The sequence below is a fragment of the Pelobates fuscus genome, chromosome 5, assembly GCF_036172605.1.
Source record: "Pelobates fuscus isolate aPelFus1 chromosome 5, aPelFus1.pri, whole genome shotgun sequence".
In the NCBI taxonomy this organism is placed as follows: Eukaryota; Metazoa; Chordata; class Amphibia; order Anura; family Pelobatidae; genus Pelobates; species Pelobates fuscus.
The window spans coordinates 147,654,997-147,674,721 of NC_086321.1; the positions used below are offsets into that span (position 1 = coordinate 147,654,997).

The window sequence follows — 19,725 nt, forward strand, 5'->3', positions numbered from 1 at the left end:
AAGCATTAAGAAATGCTTTCCTATGGACTGTTTGAATGCGCGCGCGGCTTTTGCCGCGCATGCACATTCCGCTCAACTCAGGAGCTGACGTCGGCGGGGGAGGAGAGGTCACCAGCGCCAAGGGAGCCCAGTACTGTTAAGTAGCTGAAGGGGTTTTAACCCCTTCAGTGCCAAGGGAGGGGGATGTTCTAAGGATGATATAGTGCCCGGAAATGGGTTTGTTTTCCTGACACTATAGTGATCCTTTAAGCTACAATTTTGTTTATTTTAGAGAATTCAACCTGGTAGAAAACAAGACCCTTCAGGTGTATAAAATCCCTAATGCTTTGCTGCTTCCTAACACTGCTCCAATCATGGACATTGTTTATATTGCTCAGTACAGTATGGGTCTGTAAAGCTTGGCAGATCCTATATTTTCCTTCCATACAAATTAGAAACCCAGCCATCACAGCCTAGCTAGCTCGTCAGTGACTGCGCATGCGCAATGCGTTTCCCAGCGACCAGGACATGCAAAGGACATGCAGCATAGGGGGCGTTCTGGGGGCGCGATGTTATGACGTTACAGCTAACGTGGGTGGAGCCTTGACTGACGTCGGAAGAAGACTCCGGAAGTGTGGTATGTACATAGAGCAGCTAAGCTGAGTGCATGGTCAGTGCGCCATGTTTATCGTGGTACCTGCACTACATGCCGAGCTCAATACGGGCCACTGTGTGTAATGCCGTGTGAAGGGACTTTTTAGACTGGAAGACATCCACATCCTGTTAGCTGGCATTTTATTTTAGTCCCATAATATAGTGCCCTGCTGGTATCCCATTAACTGTTATAATTCATTACATAGATGGGATAATCTGTAGTATGCAAAGCAACTTCTGTGTGCTGTACCCTATGCTTTAAAAAATAAATACAAAAAATCCATTCTAATGTACGTGCAGTAGCCAATGATGAATAGTTTACTGTATTTATATAACAGTCAATATACACTTAGAGACTTAATAGTACTGAGAAATAGCCCAGCACTCATAGCATTGTGGCCAGACTGGTGCAAGTAGGCAAAGTGCTTTAGTGATATAGTTATGGACACAAGGGTAATTTACAGAAACTAAACTTTAAATTGTAGTAATTTACATTCCAAATGGCAAAACTGAGGGTAAAATAGCCATGCTGTGACAATAACAGAGCTGGAGAATTTTACTTCAGATTAGCTACTGTTAAACAAATCGTCTTCCTGGCACTGCAGGTACCTTCTCCCTCCCACCACCCATCCCATGTTGCTGAAAGGGTGAAAACCCCATCAGTGACTTACCTGAGTCCCCCGCCGATGTCCCTCGGCGGTGGTTTTGGGTCCGCCCATGCTCCTCCCCCGCCGACGTCATCCGGCAGGGGAGACCGATTGTGCGGCTGCCGGCTGGGGAGACCTAATGCGCATGTGTGGCAATGCCGTGCTCGCGCATTAAACCTCTCCATAGGAAAGCATTAACAATGCTTTCCTATGGGGAATTGAGCGACGCTGGAGGTCCTCACATAGCGTGAGGACGTCCAGCGACGCTCTAGCACAGAAAACCTGTGCTAGATACCAGGAAGTGCCCTCTAGTAGACAGCCACTAGAGGAGGAGTTAACCATGCAATGTAATTATTGCAGTTTATGAAAACTGCAATAATTACAGCTGCAGGGTTAAGGGTAGTTGGAGTTGCATTTGATTGGACAATTTCATCGCACACTCTGAGCCAGCGAGGTGAGGAACCACAGAAAAATAAAGCAACATTTCAATCTCCACTGAGATCTTTTTCAAGCCGACACCACAGTGTGAATCCACATATTATGTAAAACATACAATTAACCCCTTAAGGACCAAACTTCTGGAATAAAAGGGAATCATGACGTGTCACACACGTCATGTGTCCTTAAGGGGTTAAACAGAATAAAAAAAAAAACAATTGGGTAAACAATTACAAAACGGTGATACATTTGAAATACACATAAAACATCAATAATTAAGTGCTAAGCAAACAACAACTTACTTAATCAACTGTCCAACTGGGATTTGTCGAGCTATGCTTAAGACATTAGCCCCTGGCACACAAATGCAAACATCTTTGGATGTAACTTTTTATATGTTGTTGTTTTAAGTGTAATGAAAAACACAGTTTATATTTAGGTTAGGGTTAGGACTCATGGGTTCTGTAAGCGAAATGGTTAAAGGAATACCCCACTGCCCAAACTTGACAAAATAGTAGAATTCACTCTTTAGTAGATATACCCCCAATGAATACATGCATGCACTTCTTATGAACTGCAGCCTCTGCAATTCCCTCTGTTTTCCTTTTGGGAAAAGATTAACAGTCTCTTCATGGGGAAATATCCAATCAGGGACTTCTCATTAAGAAGCCCTCACAACATTCTGACCTGAAGTCTGACAATTAGGTATGCGGGGGGGAGGCAGGCACACTCAAGTAGAGTGGGTCTGCTACTTCCTTTAACTCGGGAGCTAGTGGATGTAGGGAAGCAGACCTTCTTGGTAGTCTGACAGCCAGGGTGGAGGTGGGGAGTGTTTCATTGATTATATATAAAAAAATAATTTTTTTTAATTTGTCATTATAATGGGATACCCCTTCCCGCTTTATGGGTATGGAGTGTTCTTTTACGTTATTAGGGTTTATGTAATGTGCAATGGCGCACAGGAAGATGGTAAACCTAAGCTATTGAGCAAAAAAAACGAAACTTTTTTCTAATGCTGTAAAAGAAGAGTTTTGATAATTTGTTTATTTTGCAGATTAATAGGGATTCACTTAATTACTATTCGATATCTAAAGCTTAACCCCTTAAGGACACATGACATGTGTGACATGTCATGATTCCCTTTTATTCCAGAAGTTTGGTCCTCAAGGGGTTAAAGGAACACTCAAATATTAAAACTGATATATGGTTTTAAGTTTTGGAGTGTTCCTTTAATATATTATATGCAGCATCCAGTGGAGAGTTCTGCTGCGTTGCTCTGGCAAGACTGTCCGTGATGAGTCTCCCCTTACTGTCCTATGAAATTGATCTATCAGATACTGATATCAGCTTTGCAATGAAATTGGACATGGGCAGCATGCAGTTAATCCATAATGCACATCAGCAAGCTTTAGTGGTTTGTGGCATCCTATTAAGATTATGTTGTGCATCAGCATGTCCACAAAGTATCACAGCATGTGTCATACTGTTATTTAGAAGCTGGATGTATTTTTAAGAAAGGGAATAATTTATGTTTTCTGCGCTGCTTAATTTAAAGGTAATAATGTGTTTTAGTGTGTTAATCCACTGTTTTAAGTTCTTAAACTCTAAGTATATATGACCCTTCTAAATATGCTAAAACATGACGTAATGTGTGTAACCTTAATAATTACAATAAATTGTGACTCTTACAAATTTGCTTTTGTCCCTTATTTTAGGCTATTCCGAACTTTGAGGGTAATACCCGTGAGGAGTTTGTTCTTACTTTTTTGTATATATATATATTTTTTTAAATATTATTAATTCTCCAAATACGTATCCATTATAAGACAGTATTTTTTGTTTAATTAATACATAAGCAACCCTTTACTGTCGGAGAAAACGCCGGTGCTGCAGGTATTGTTTCTCAGTAATAAGCTCATGCATTATGAGTATATTTTATCGTAAAAAAAATAATAATAATAGAACAATGCTGAGAACTTGCATTGCTGCCTGGTTACGTGATGCTTTTGCTTTTTCAATTTCTCACTGGAATTCCACCTTAGGATCTGCATCTTTGAAGCCGACACTAAAATTACTGCCCCGTCTCTTCCAAAGTCGGATACTGATAGAAGATTCAATGAAATCGAAGGTCGCCAGCCTGGGTAAGTGTTGAAAGATACCTGGCCTATGATACTATTTCTGATTTAATAATGCGAATAGGAGGCTAGGCCTTTGTAATAATTAGGACTAATTACTGAAGAGGTGTTGACAGATAGGCTAAGAGGAAACAAACTGCCTTTATCCACTGGCTTAGAGTCAGATTACTAGTCTTGTCTTATCTGTTTCCCAGAGAGTAGAAGCCTCAATCAGTGGCTATGTCTTCAAAGGGGAAAATATCCTGACAATATGCAGGTTTTGGGATGGAGTTATGAGAAGCAGCTTTTGACTCTGTGTTGTTAAATGAATTCTCTTTCCCCCATTATCATGGTCTCTGATACACAGGTTGAGTTACAGAAGAGGATTTTTCCATTTTAATTCCTTCACAAGTAGTAAATTCTTTGTTTGATAACTTCTCACATCAGAATCCTAATTTCCCCCTCTCTAAGAAACAATTTGGGTCATTTTGTCCTAAATGAATAGTTCTGATGGGAAACATGTTTCATGTTGTTCTCCTTTATTAACATTTTTCTTTTCATGGTGTTTTAATATATTACAAAGAAAATATTGAAACATCTACAATTCTATTATGAAACTAACATTGTTAGGTTAGCATTTTTTACTTGCACCCTGCTAGTTAGTTTTGATTATTTATGTTATTAAAGTATCTACGTATTCTACGCTACTGTATTGAGATTAAACAAAACAAGTGGGTCAGTCAGGAACGTGTAGTAATTTAGCGGCTTTTTTTATACTGTCGACTATTTTATACTGTTTGTGCGCTCTCTTATAGTATATGCTTGTGTGTTTGTATTCCCTTTTTAAGAGTAGCAGAAACTGTATAGACTAGAATGTCTTTATTTACATTCAGAGATCAGTGCAAGATAGATTTAGCTTTATAACAAGATTCAGGGACTTTTTCAATAACGACAGTCACTGCAGAAAAGAAGTATTACTTCTTGAAAAAATACATAACTAAGTAGATAAAACTAAAACTAGAGAAAACTAGCAAAAAGCACCCACGAAAAGGGGGATACCCCACCCCAAACATACACCGGAGGGAACACACACCTCACCCGTACCCCATGGGTCGCAAATCCAAAAAGCAAAAGCCCGACATACCCCGACCGGGCATGAACATCGGGGAGATGTGGAAGCAGGCCCTGAGCGCACAAGGCCCCAACATGGCGTCACTGCACGGCGGCTGTTCCGACTTCGACGTCGGGATGTCGGACGAAACGGAGGGGGAGTACCTACTGGTACCACAAAGGCGATCGCCGGCACGACAGGTACCCCTACCACCCACAGCGACGTCCACGCCGGTCACGATGGAGGCAATCAGCAAACTAATGGCGGACCACCACCAAAAGATCTTTACGGAGGTGGCCACAATTCGGGACGACCTGCGCGGTCTGTCAAGCAGACTGGGAGTAGTTGAAAGCTCGTCCAATGTCCAGGCAGACCAAATCAAAGAGCTGCAGCAGGCGGTCTCGGAGCTTAAACAGCAAAATCTCCTCACGGAACGCAAACTCAACGCCCAAGAAGATAAGCGGCGTCAGAACAACTTAAAAATCAGAGGAGTTGGGGGGCGGGGCCTGACTACTGAACGGAGCGGTCGCAGGTTGCAGAGGCTCCCGAGCAAAGCGACAATACTGACCATATTAGCCTGACCCAAGACAGATTGAAGGTCCCTGGCGGCCACATACCGCCGGGGAAGCCCGAGACGAACCCGCAGACACCAAGCATGACGGGGTCCCGAACCGTGCGATCCGCTAACTGCCTGAAACCACGAGGCGAGGGCGACATGGGAGAGACGGCCGCTCTCCCGCCGCCACGACCCTATGTGGACTCTACACGGAACCCCTGTCCCCCCCCCCAATGGACCAGTGGGGGTTATCCCGGTCCGCTTAAGCACGACATGTGGACTATCGGAGGCTGAAGGCAGAATGCATGAGGGCAACACGGGGCCTAGCAACATGGCGCCTGCAGACCACGCTGCTGAGCCTGACCACACCCAGCCCCTACACGAGCGCTTAGACCTTCTGTTCCGTAGCTTCTGGGCACGACTGGAGCAGAGACAAGCCCAACATCTTATCACTAATTGCAAGGTGATGGAACCGGAGGAGAGCATGTGGCAAGAAGGGCAGATCCCGGGCAAGGCAGCCCCACACCAGCGGGCTGAGCGCCCTTCCAGGCAAGGGGTCAACAGGAGACTACCTCCAAGACACAAGCCACCTCGCAGGAGGGTTACCCGCCGGCGGCGGCGGAAGACCATCAGGACCCTTCGCTGCGCCCAGAATGGGAGAGACCCGGCCCCGAGCAGGACCCGAGTCTGTGGCCACAGGGTGTCGACCCTGCACGAGACCTGGAGCTGGGGAGCAACCCCCTACCGCACGCAAACCTCCCCCACACCACAACACCCACAACCGCTGCTTCAGGAGATGCCCAGTGACGGGGCTACTGCAGCTGAATCCCGGGACATTCCAGCACTGGGTATCGGTTGAAGCACTCGACGCCGAGACCTGCGGCAGACATGCCCTGCGAACGAACCGCGAGCATGTTCCAGCTGAAGAGCGGTGAAGTATACGCCTGGGGGGCCTTACACTTTGCCGATACTCTCACCTCTCCACTCCCCTGGCATTATCTGTGACCCACACTCTGCTGGAGTTGGGTCCAACGTAAAAATGGGTGATCTAGTGACTTTCTGGACAATCTTTAGCGCATACTTGTATTGATAGTATTGTTTCAGCGGACTGCCGTTAAAATACAGCCCCTATTGAGGGAAGGTTCATATAGTGTTTCGCTAGCCAGACCCACGAGACTGTATACATGTATAGCCTAATATGTTCACCACTACTGTTAACATACTGACACTTCATAGCTTGCTCAATACATGCCACGCCAAGTTTCACTACATACTACTCGGCTGAGTACTGTAAGCGTTTGCCGTAACACCTACTACCTTACTAACATAAACCGTTCCACTGGTGCGAGATAAGCTTGTCTATTGTAACACACCAAGCTCCTTACTCAAACACAGATAACTTAACTCACATTTTGCATATACCCTCTCTGGTAGAGCTTTGCTATGCTTTGTCCTGTTTAACACGTCTGCCTTTCATTAAATGCTGATATTAATCAAAATACACTTGATTGGCACCAGGAGGCACTAAACTGTATTTTGTAAAACGCACCACCCTATCAGTCACACATTAAGCACCATTGAAATGTTTAGATCGTTGGGCCCAGGCAGACCAGCAAGGTAACCTAATTTGCAGGCCAGGCAACCAGCACCAGCACTAGGCCTCGTGCCGATGGGTTTTTATGTAGCTCTAACAGAACAGCCCTAGCTCAGGTCATTCAGCCTGTACGTTCCTGTATAACTGCTCATGTTGATAAGGTCACACCTGTCTTATAGCATCTACTGTTAACCTGTTTAAATTGTGTTCCCGTTTACCGACTCATAAAAACATAAAAAATGAGGCAATACCACTCTGGAAATGTAATGCACACTGTTTTTGCTGTACTAATCCACTTTGATGACTACCCATGCATTTCCCCCTTTTTTCTATTCTGTACCCCCCACAAGTGCCTCAATAAAAGAAAGATTTACAAAAAAAAAATCAGAGGAGTTGCTCTGAGTATTACCGGAGCTGAACTACCGCATTTCACCAGGCGGCTCCTAACAGCACTTCTGTCCCCCAAGACGGCCAAAGCGACCCAACTAACGGGCATTTTTCGCATGCCGAAACCAGCCAAGGCACCGATTACTGCCACTGGGGACTTGGTGGTCCAATTTCTAAACCGCAGAGACAAAGCTGCAGTACTAGCTGCCACCAGAGCCCGGCTAACCTACCACTTCGAGGAGATGGAGCTCTCCTTCTATGCGGACCTCTCTGGTGGAACACTAGCGTGGAGGAGGTCGCTGAGACCATTCACATCCCTACTGCGCACACATCAAATGCAGTACCGATGGGGCCCAGCCAACACCCTGTTGGTCGCCAAAGGGGATATAACACACGAGATACATGACCTACAAGAAGCGGCAGCAGCTCTCAGAGGCCTAGATCTCCCCTCGGACTCCCTCGGACAGGAGGCACCTACTAACTCTAGAGGCCTAGACCCCGTACACGCAGCGGAATTCCGGCCCAGACAGAGAACCACGGAGGCCTATGCAGCGGCCACATCTTAACTCTTCTACCGCACGGAACTCACCAACGCCAAACATGGATGGCACTGCCCGCCACGCTGCCTTTCCAAAATATTTTGGACTTGGTCTGGAACGAACTCTTGCTACAGGGACATACCTGACCTTCGGCATCACACGCAGGCCACAGGCGGACTAAGCCTCCATTCCAGCGTGGTCCCAAGCTGACAAGGTTGGGTATGCCACAAAGGAATCTCCGCAGCATATCACTCTATGGGACTTATCCAGAGGTTACTTACTGTTGTTTTTACCGTTACAGTTTTCATATATATCTGGTTAACCTTGGGCAGTCTGCCCTTAATTGCATGCATTTAATTTTATCTCAGCCTCCCCTAGCGGCGCTAGACCGCCACGGTAACCAGTGGGGCACAACCCACACTTGGGGTCGGTCTACACTACTATTGTAGGCGATCAGTAGGAGCCAATAACTTATGCAATTGCTGTAGGCGAACACTTTATGCACCAGTTGTAGGCTAACGCTATATACCACCATCTCACGCAGACATCCTACACAATCATTTACGCGAATAGTAGATGCACACGGTCTGTGCGATTGCTACAGGCTACTATCTTATACAATCGATAAATGCAAACGTTTTAGGCTAACATCCTGTGCAGTCGACATAGACCAAGGTTAAGTGCACGGAGTCTGTTCAATTACCATGGGCAGATATCTTAGGTAGCCGCTCTAAGCAATAGATATAGGCACTTATTTTCAATATACGTTATATGCCACTAAGTTATGCAAATGTACTATATATGTTTTGTTATTTTTTCTTTTTTATGCAACTATTACGCAAATGTTTTGTGCAATTGACCTACACAAATGCTACCCACACTCGTGAAAAGCGAATGGTCTCTATAAGTGTTATGAACAGGATAGGTATACATGGGTATACATATGCAGGTATGGATATAGACAAAAAATGGGATACAGCTGAATAACTAGAAAAAAAAGAATATATAGCACATAGTGAAGTACATTAACAATAATTGGATTTAACCCACAAAGATTGCACTCACGAGATGGTGTAGGGTAATGCGCCTTTAAGCCCACAATGGGCTGAAATGGTATTTGCCTTCCACGGATAGGTTGCTCTGTCTTTCACAGGAAATGGAAGAATGCCAGTTGAAATGTAAAAAAATTTTTTTTTTTTTCCTTTATTCAAAAGGCAATAAATAGCCTTGAAAAATTCAATCAGTAAAATTTTAAAAATAACTGCAATCTAACGCGTTTCGTCCAAACAACTTGGACTTCATCAGAGAAAATTCTGCAGTTTAAACAATCACATAAAATACAAAGCATGCATAATCCCACCCCCAACAGAGTCCCTTAAATACAACCAGTCCGTGTGTTGATTGGAGAATTCTCTCCTGGAACCACTTCTCCCATCAGTGTATATTGCCTCCAGATGGCTCTCATTCTGTAATTTCCATGCGTTCCATGCGCATACTTCCGGTTGCGGACGGCGACGTACGTCGTGACGTCAACGTTGCGTTCCAAATGCGGCATATGCGTTCCAAGCATGGAACAGCCACTCGAGTAGTTAAATAACTGAAAATAATCTCAAAATGATCGCAATCAGTCATCAGACTTTCAAATTAAAAGTAAAAACTTATAAATAACAAAGAGATACATCATCATCCAATAGAGCTGTAGGACTTTCATCTTCTGCCAATTGCTATAGTATAAATATATACATAGACTACAAAAATATAAAAAATATATATAATAAGAAAAATTATATAAATACTATATGTATACAATTAAATAAATAAATAATTAAATAAAAAATAAAAAATAAATATAAATATGAATAAAATAAAATGAACTAGAAATAAACCAAAAATAAATAAATAATATTAAATAAAAATAAAAAAAATATATGAATAAAAATAAAAATAGAAATAAAAATAGAATAAAATAAAAAATAAATAAATAATAAAAAATAAATAAAAAATAAATAAAAATAAGAATAAAAAAAAAAAAAAAAAAAAGTATAAACAAAATTGTAATAATAATAAAAAATAATAAACAGTTAAATAAAATAAAATAAAGTAAAAATAAATGTAAATAAAATTAAAATGAGAACAAAAAACAAAAAAGATAAAAATAATAAAAATAATAATAAAAAATTAATTAAATTTAAAATAAAAAATAAAAAATAAAATATCAATCTAGAGAAAAAGACTATGTGGCAGAAGGTGGAAATCCCCCCTTAGATCCAAAAACATCTTTAGAAAAAAATACCCTTATACCATGAAACTGGCCAAATCAACATCTATATTTAAACCTTTGGGTATTAAGGTATCCAATTGGTATATCCAATAGGTCTCCCGTTGTGCTAATTTCAATTCCCTATTTCCTCCTCTCCAGTGGGCGGGCACATGTTCTATACCACAACCCTTAAAATCTCTCCAATTAAAGGCCTGGCATGTATTGCAGTGTACCGGCACTGAATGAGTTGTTATGCCTTTCCTTATATTATTAATATGTTCCATGAGGCGTATTTTTAGAGGTCTTTTTGTTTTTCCCACGTACTGTTTGCCACACGGACATTGCAATAAATAAATCACAAAATCCGTGTGGCATCCAATACTGGACTTCACTGGGAAAGAAATTCCAGAAATATAACTTGTAAATTGAAGGGTTAAGCCTAGGTTCATTCTTGAGCAAGCCCGACACATTTGGCATCCCTTAGATCCCTTTGTATGTGAAATGACTTTCTTTTTAGGGATATCCTTTCTAGGAAAACTGGGAGCAACTAGATCTTTAAGGTTTTGACCCTTCTTATAGATAATAGATGGCCGGTCTGGAAGGATACTTCCAAGAACTGGATCCTGGAGTAATATGGGCCAATGTTTTTTAAGGCACCTATTAATTTTCCAATGGTCTGTATTGTATTTCGTTATGAATGAGTGTCTAAAATGTTCATTTGGATTATTTTTTGGACGTTTAATCAGTAAATCACTTCTATCTTTATTCCTTAATATTCTAATTTCTTTTTCAATCGTGTTTTTATCATAACCTTTATTCACCAATTTATTTTTTATATGTTTCGCCTGAGTTTCAAAATCTTGAGTATTGGAGCAATTTCTACGTACCCTTGTAAGTTGACTCTTGGCAATGCCTCTCAGCCAAGGTTGGTGGTGGCAGCTTGACTTATGGACATAACTGTTCCCATCAGTTTTCTTAAAGAAACATCTGGACCTAATTTTATCTCCCTCCCAATATAGACTTAAGTCCAAAAAATGTATAGTGTCTTTGTGCCACTCCGGTGTAAATTTCAAATTAAAGGAATTAGAATTTAAATACTGTACAAACAATAAAAAATCCTCTTGAGTACCCTTCCAGATGACAATCACGTCATCGATAAATCTCCGCCATAGGACCAGGCTCGCCCGCCAGTCATGCCCGCACCAAACAAATAGGTCCTCCCATCTGCGCATATAGATGTTGGCATAACTGGGGGCGAACCTGGTTCCCATGGCGGTCCCTGTCAACTGTAGGTAAAATTTACCCTCATGAAAAAAATAATTATGTTCCAATATAAATTTAATTGCCATCAAAATAAAATTTTGAAGTGCATCATCAACCTCAGGATCATTTTCTATGAAAAAATGAACTGCCTCAATACCTAGCTGGTGATGGATGACCGTATATAATGATGTCACATCCAATGTTGCCCAGCTGTATTCCTCCTTCCAATTTATATCTTCAAACTCATGTAAAATGGCTGTAGTATCTTTGATATATGAAGGGGCACCCTGGGCATATTTTTGGAGCTTTGAGTCAATAAAGGCTGACAGATTTGCTGTGATAGAGTTGATGCCACTGATAATTGGGCGTCCAGGGGGAGAAAACAAATTTTTATGTAACTTTGGCAAAAAGTAGAAAATGGGGATAACGGGAAAATTGTTAAACAAAAATTGGAAATTCTTTTGAGATATTACATTATTTTCTAAGGCTCTTAATAACAAACTTTTTAGTAGAGAGTTAAATGTTCCTGTCGGATCTCTATGGAGTTCTACATAGGTTTCTGTTTGACCTAAGATATTTAGGGATTCTTGATGGTAATACTCTGCAGACAGGATGACGATCCCCCCCCCTTTGTCAGCCTCCCTTATAACTATATCCTCCCTTTTAGTTAAATTTTTTAAACACATGGTCTCTTCCTTTGTCATATTAAAATTCTTTTGTTGGTTGCTATTTATCTTTTTGAAATCCTGGCAGACCATATTCTCAAAGGTTTCAAGATGGGAACCCTTGCTTTGGACAGGATAAAATTTGGATTTTGGCTTAAATTTCGAAAAACTATTATCTGTACTTGAATTAGATTTTAAACTAGTGGGTAGATTGGATGTTAATGATGAAACAGCATTATGGTTAGTTCTAAGATTAATGGAAGTATTAATCATTGGTGATGGAATGGTACTTTTTTCAAAATGTCGTTTAACTGTTAATGTTCTTATAAATTTCTTTAAATCTATAAATAAGGCGAATTCATCCACTGTACGTGCAGGAGCAAACTTTAGGCCCCGTTCTAATACACGTATTTCCAATTCAGTTAGTGGTATTGATGATAAATTAAATATACCTACATTTCGTTCTTTTAGTGGGAAGATCTCTCCTTTCTGTACTGATTTAGGGGTTCTTCCTCCATTCTCATCCTTTTGAGGGGAGTTTGTGTTTGGAGGGGGGAGTAACGATTTGGATGTGCCCAAGTGGTTTTGCGTGGTAAAAAATAATCCGTTATCCGCTGATCTTTTTGTATATGGCTTCTCTCTAAAAAATTACTGTTACTGGGAGGAGTATTCTCTCTGTGATCAACTTTTTCCCTTGTAACGTCTACATATGACCTCCTACCTCTATAGTCAATTTTTTCCCTTGTTACATCTGCATATGACCTCCTATCAAAGGACTCCCTCTTTTCCTCATTTCTTTTAGGTGACCTTTTCTCGCCATTCATTCTCCTATTGATAGGGGACTTATAGGAATATGAATTACTTTCATTTGGCCCCACTCTGTTTGTTTGTGATACTCTCTGTGTTCTATACATCTCCCTATCATCAACCTTTGGTCTCCATTTATATTGGTTAGTACTGGTGGAGTTTCTATTTGCTGTTTTCTGGGTTTCAAATCTATTATACGGAATTGTTTTTGTGGACCGTCTCCTACGGGACAGTTTGTTAACTGTAGAAAAAACATTATTGTGTTTATCTTCTTTGTCTCTCCTATATTTTTTACTTTTTGTCTCCGCTATTCTTTCATCTAATGCCTTCAATTTATTATTTAGTTCCTCCTCATGTTTTACAAGTTCAGAACTATCTAAGTCAAATGATTGTTTATTATCCAATTCTTGTAGCTGTGTCTCTAGGTTGCTTTTCATTTCTTTAGAGAATTGGATAATAAGTTCCATGAGCTGGAAAGAACAATTATTTAAAATTTCATCCCATTTATTCATGAAAGCATCATTTTCCATGCCAAACGCTGGTATTTTTTCCACCCTCAGGCCTCTTGGTATAAGGCCTTCTTTGATGTAATTTTCTAAGAAAGCTATTTCCCACCATTTTTTATTTTCATTAATTAACAATCTTTCTTTAGTTTTGAAATAGTCCTCTAATTTCCTAATTGGCTCAGGTTTTTCCCATTCGTTAAATAAAGCCTCAAATTTTTGTGATCTAGCTCTCTGTATCCTAGACAGAAAATTCCCAGCAGTAGCCATATAATCTCACAATATCTTATATTAGGAGGCACAAAAATCAATATATAGACAAAGGGAGCAGAGACCAAGCTCACAATACTGGGGGAAACAGTATATGTTTGAAAATATACTTGAAAATATACATATGCAGGCCTGCCCAAATAGCGGGGATCACTTTTACTCAGATCCACAGCGGTGTAGGTACAAACGTACCTTTGCTTACTGGGGAAAACTACAACGCCATGTCCCTGGATTTCAGCAGCTTGTTTAACTTGCGACACCACAACTGTCTTGGGATGGTAAACAAAGCGTAGATAAGCGTTATTTGTCCACACGCTCATAGTCACCCTACCGTTCTGACTGTACGGCTTAGCTTGAAAAGGTTACATAAAGCAGGGACTCACAGTGTAAATTCACTCACTAGTATCGTTTACTCCACCATTATCACACTAGAGGAGCGGCTAGAAAATGTTTGGGCTAGCTGGTAATTTGAATATACCACATTGAGACCTCCATGTGCTGACTGCATTGTTCACTTTTATATACCTGTAAGCTAATGCACTGATAATATGCATGCTTTCTATTATCTCACCATGTCTAAGCTTTCTGCGCAAAGCTCATTTTCTGTTTTTATAAAAAAAAAGTGCAGTATATCTCGACAAAGCTTGTATCTAACCCTGCACGTCTAAAATAAAGAATAAAAAAAAAATAAAAAAATATAAAACTAAAACTAGAGATTGCATCTCTGGAAAAATATTGGGAGAACTGTATTATTCCACGTGGTCTTAGAATTAGGCTACAGTCAGCCACGGATAAAGACGACCCATAGTATGGGACAAAATATTGGATCATTGCTCTTTTGAACTTATGAATCATATCACATGCAAAAGAAAAAGGATGTTGGTAGCACTAGATGGTGAAATCAATAATCTTAAAGAAAATCTGACTCTCCATCTAGAGCGCCCAGAATATATCTCTTTAATGGAAAAAAATTGAGAAAAAACTGGAGAATACATTTAACCCCTTAAGGACCACACTTCTGGAATAAAAGGGAATCATGACATGTCACACATGTCATGTGTCCTTAAGGGGTTAAAGAGATCATTCATATTAAGAAAAATAAAATTTTAAAGAGGACCAAAGGGATTTTAGTGAAAATATTTGAAATTTCCGTAAGAAAGATAGACATCTGAATAATAGAAAGCATAGTGAGAATGAAAACAATATATTCAGACCAAAGGGTAATACAGAAAAACCTAAGTTTATTCTCTTAAAAATGCTTTCCACCCTAAAGGATCCTCTGTTATTAGGTCCGAACAAGTCGTCCACCTAAAAAATTCTATACTCCTAGAACACCTAGAGAACAGAAATGGACAACGGTTTCATATAATAAAAGAAAATATCCTCATCATCAAAATACCAAACACATAGAAACACCTGAGATTCAAAGGCAACACAACAGGAACAATGCATGGCGCAATAGTAACAGATTTGCAGCCCTGAGCCACACAGAGGAATTTAATGGAGATCAGGAAAGGAATAAAAAAAAACAGAGTAGAGGACAGCTTATTAGGTCCCAGAAATACGTACCTAAATCGCAACATTACCGAAACAAATCATCCCAGATGTAGAGGAGGGAAGAGAACCCAGAAAAAGAACCAAGTGGTAGAAACAGTAGGTAATTTTAACCTGAGGTTGTACTAATGAGGGACCAAATCAAAGTCCTAAATAAGGGTCTCAAATATGCTCCCACTATCAAATCAGATCAGTTTCTGAACTTTTTAGATCTACAAACCTTTACGAGAACATTAACATTAAAACTTTTTTTTTCATGAATAATCTATTCCCACCCACCACCGTGCCAAATATGAGTACCTTTAAACATACTACCCTGAAAAATAAATCTACCTTTTGCCCTAACAACTAAATGAGTGTGTCTATGAACGCATTCAATCTAGCAGTTATGGCTGATTTGGAGAAGATTCCAAGCAAAATTCTGGGGAGTAAATATAATCTTGCATTACAAGAAAAAAAGGCACTGCAGGACCTAAGTGAAAATAAAACCATAACGATTAAACCTGCAGACAAAGACGGGGGCATAGTATTAATTAACACTATTGATTTATGATAAGGAGTGCAACAATATCTTTACCGATAAAGATACGTTTAACCCCTTAAGGACACATGACGTGTGTGACACGTCATGATTCCCTTTTATTCCAGAAGTTTGGTCCTTAAGGGGTTAAAGGTATCCTACAGTGCCAGGAAAACAAACCTGACACTATAGGCTCTTGGAGTGCCCTCCTCCCTTGGCGCAGAAGGGGTTAAAACCCCTTCAGCCACTTAACTTAACCCAGCGCCGGGCTCCCTTGGCGCGGGTGACCCCTCCTCCCCCGCCGACGTTCACTCCCAAGTGGAGCCAAATGCACATGTGCGGCCAGAGGCACACGCGCATTCAAGCCCGCCCATCGGAAAGCATTTCTCAGTGGTTTCCTAAAGGGATCTCTTTTGAAGCTGGAGGTCCGTGGGGATGTCCAGCGTCAAATAAGTGCGATTTACTCTGTGTAAATCGCGGAAGCGCCTCTAGTGGCTGTCAGGGTTTCTCTGGTAACCGCTATGTTTTCAGCTGCAGGGTTAAAACTAGGGGGACCTGGCACCCAGACCACTTGAGCTGAAGTGGTCTGGGTGCCTATAGTGGTCCTTTAAATAAAGATCCCACCATAGATATCAAAAAACAATTTTTTACTCTTTTAGAAAAAGGGAGGTACATGGGAATTTTCACAAAAAAGGAATTTGATTTTGTTACTGTTTTATACCCTAAAATAAACTGTGTTTTATTATCTCCCTAAGATACATAAGTCTGGTACAACCACCTGGGAGACCAATTATCTGAGGGATACAGTCTTTCACATCCAATCTTTCCCAGTACATTGACGTATTACTTCTACCGTTCATAAAACTAGCCAAATCATATTTGAAAGATAGTGATTGCTTGAGAACGTTTCAGGGAATAGAATGGAAAGAAAATCTATGGCTGGTGACTTGCGATGTGTCATCACTATAGACAGTCATTCAACACCATTTAGGGATTAAGGCTGTGAGACATATTCAAAAGAAATGTGTATGGAACAAATTGAATTTTTGATGGAATGTTGTGATTAGTTTTTTATGAACAATATATTTCTGGTACAAGGATGATATTTATCTATAGATGAATGGGACAGCTATGGGGACTAGGTTTGCACCCAGCTACGCTAATATTTTTATGTCCTACTGGGAAAAATTCCATATTTGGGAAGGACATTGCTGGGCTGCAAACCTAGTCCTATATAAACGCTGCATAGATTACTGGGGTTTTTTTTTTTTATATGGGAAGGATCTGAGACGGATCTTCTCAATTTTTTAGCTTATATTAATAAGAATAGTTTTAATCTATCTTTTACTTACAAATACAGTACCAGTAACATTGACTTTTTAGACTTAGTTTTGTATGTGGATGAAGGAATTTTAAAACCCAAAACTTTTTTTAAAACCGTCAATGTCAATAGTTTTATCTGGACATCTAGCTGTCATTATCCCTCCTGGCTACTAAGTGTTCCATATGGACATTTCCTCAGAATGGAAAAATAACTGTTCTGACCAGGATGTATGTAGAAAACAAATAGAAAACGTAAGACAGCAATTCATAGACAAAGAATGTGATCCACAACTTCTATCTACATCTATAGAGAAGGTTGACACCATAGATAGAAATAATCTCCTTGTCCCTGCAATAAAGAATAAAAATAACACTATTCACTCCTGTCCAATTGTTTTTAATTTTAGTGCCCAGTCCAATTTTTTTAAGAACAGTATTTTTAAACATTGGGACTTATTAAAACAAGATCAGGTTTTATCTTCAGTACTACCTTCGAAATCCAGAATCATATTTAGAGCAGCACCAACACTTGGACAAATTGGTGCACAGCTATATGAAACCGACACCTGAAAACCATTTTTTAAATTCCCATATAGGTTTCTTTAAATGTGGAACCTGCAGCATATGTAAAGCAGTAGGTTCACCTTCTGGTAATATTGCAGATTTTCAATCCACAGTGACTAAAAAGGTTCGAAATAAAAAAAATATATCACTTGCAATTCCAAACAGATTATCTATTTACTGAGCTGCTCTTGTGGTTTACAATATGTGGGACAAACGAAACGAATGTTGAAAACTAGGTTGGCAGAACATGTTTATAACGTAAAAAGACAATTGCAAAACCATATGTTTTCTTACTTTGTGTGGTATCCAACAAGTTAAAGGACCACTCTAGTGCCAGGAAAGCATACTCGTTTTCCTGGCACTAGAGTGCCCTGAGGGTGCCCCCACCCTCAGAGTCCCCCTCCCGCCCGGCTCTGGAAAGGGGAAAAGGGGTAAAACTTACCTTTTTCCAGCGCTGGGCAGGGAGCTCTCCTCCTCCTCTCCGCCTCCTCTCCGCCCCGTTTAACCCATTAATAAACATAGCAGTTTCTCTGAAACTGCTATGTTTATAAAAAAAATGGGTTAACCCTAGCTGGACCTGGCACCCAGACCACTTCATTAAGCTGAAGTGGTCTGGGTGCCTAGAGTGGTCCTTTAAGGTACCATGTAGAGGGGTAGACCTGGTTAAAAGTCTAACATGCAGGGAAACATTTTGGATTTATAATTTTAAAACTCTGGTTCCGTTCGGACTGAATGCAGAGCTAGAATTACCCAATATACTATAACCACTATGAAAATCATTTAGTGGAAGTGTGTTTTTATTAGAAGTAGTGTGCTCTTTTATTTTATTTTGATAGAATTTTATTATGATGGATTTTTATCTCCTGACTTTCTTTACAGTTCATTTTAATCAGTTGTAAGGGAAATGTAAGTGAGACTTAAAGGACCACTCTAGGCACCCAGACCACTTCAACTTAATGAAGTGGTCTGGGTGCCATGTCCCTCTAGGGTTAACCCATTTTTTTTTTTTATAAACATAGCAGTTTCAGAGAAACTGCTATGTTTATAAATGGGTTAATCCAGCCCTCAAAGCCTCTAGTGGCTGTCTCATTGACAGCCGCTAGAGGCGCTTGCGTGATTCTCACTGTGAAAATCACAGTGAGAGCATGCAAGCGTCCATAGGAAAGCATTGATAATGCTTTCCTATGAGACCGGCTGAATGCGCGCGCAGTTCTTGCCGCGCGTGCACATTCAGCCGAATGGGAGGAGAGGATGAGGATCGGAGGAGGAGAGCTCCCTGCCCGGCGCTGGAATAAAGGTAAGTTTTTTAACCCTTTCCTCCTCCCAGAGCCCAGCGGGAGGGGGTCCCTGAGGGTGGGGGCACCCTCAGGGCACTATAGTGCCAGGAAAACGAGTATGTTTTCCTGGCACTATAGTGGTCCTTTAAGCTAATGTCTTCTTTTACTTACCATTTATGCTTTATTTGCAATTCTATTTAATTTTATCGTAAGGTCTATTTGACTCAAATCGAAATTTTTAAGTGTGTCTCTCTCTTTTTTTTTTTTTTTTTAAATTCTTTATTTTATTCGTGCATAGTGTGAACAACCATGTTTGCACTGCCACAATATCAACAAGTCAACATGTAGACATACAATATCGTTAGTATGGCATTGAAAAACATTGCACATTTTTTTTATAATCAGAACAGGTAACATGTTAAGAGTTAAACAAGCTTATGCGATTCGCCATGTTGATAGATTGAATTAGGAATTGATTGCCTATATACGAGTTAACTCGCTAAAGTCGTAGTGCGTCAAACTATGTTTTCGTGAGATAGGCATTGTAAAAGGCATTCTTAGTAAACGATACATTGGGTAAACTATGTGTGTAGTAGTATGCTTAGAGAGACTGCGTATCTATACAGTAGTTAGTCATGTTAAGATAGGACATGAGTAGGCGCATGTAGCGGTGTTTAGAACCACCTGATCGGCTAGCGCG

General features: G+C 40.4%; 1 protein-coding gene across 1 annotated transcript in view; it reads left to right on the plus strand.

The window, feature by feature from the left end:
• Nucleotides 1-546: 546 nt before the first annotated feature.
• The window catches only part of GNB1L (G protein subunit beta 1 like), a 102,679-nt gene continuing 83,500 nt past the window's right edge, over nucleotides 547-19,725 (plus strand). Inside the window, exons 1-2 of the mRNA XM_063454449.1 lie at nucleotides 547-616; nucleotides 3,761-3,859. The gene's annotated coding sequence lies outside the window, so the exon portion shown is untranslated. The remainder of the gene's footprint in view (nucleotides 617-3,760; nucleotides 3,860-19,725) is intronic.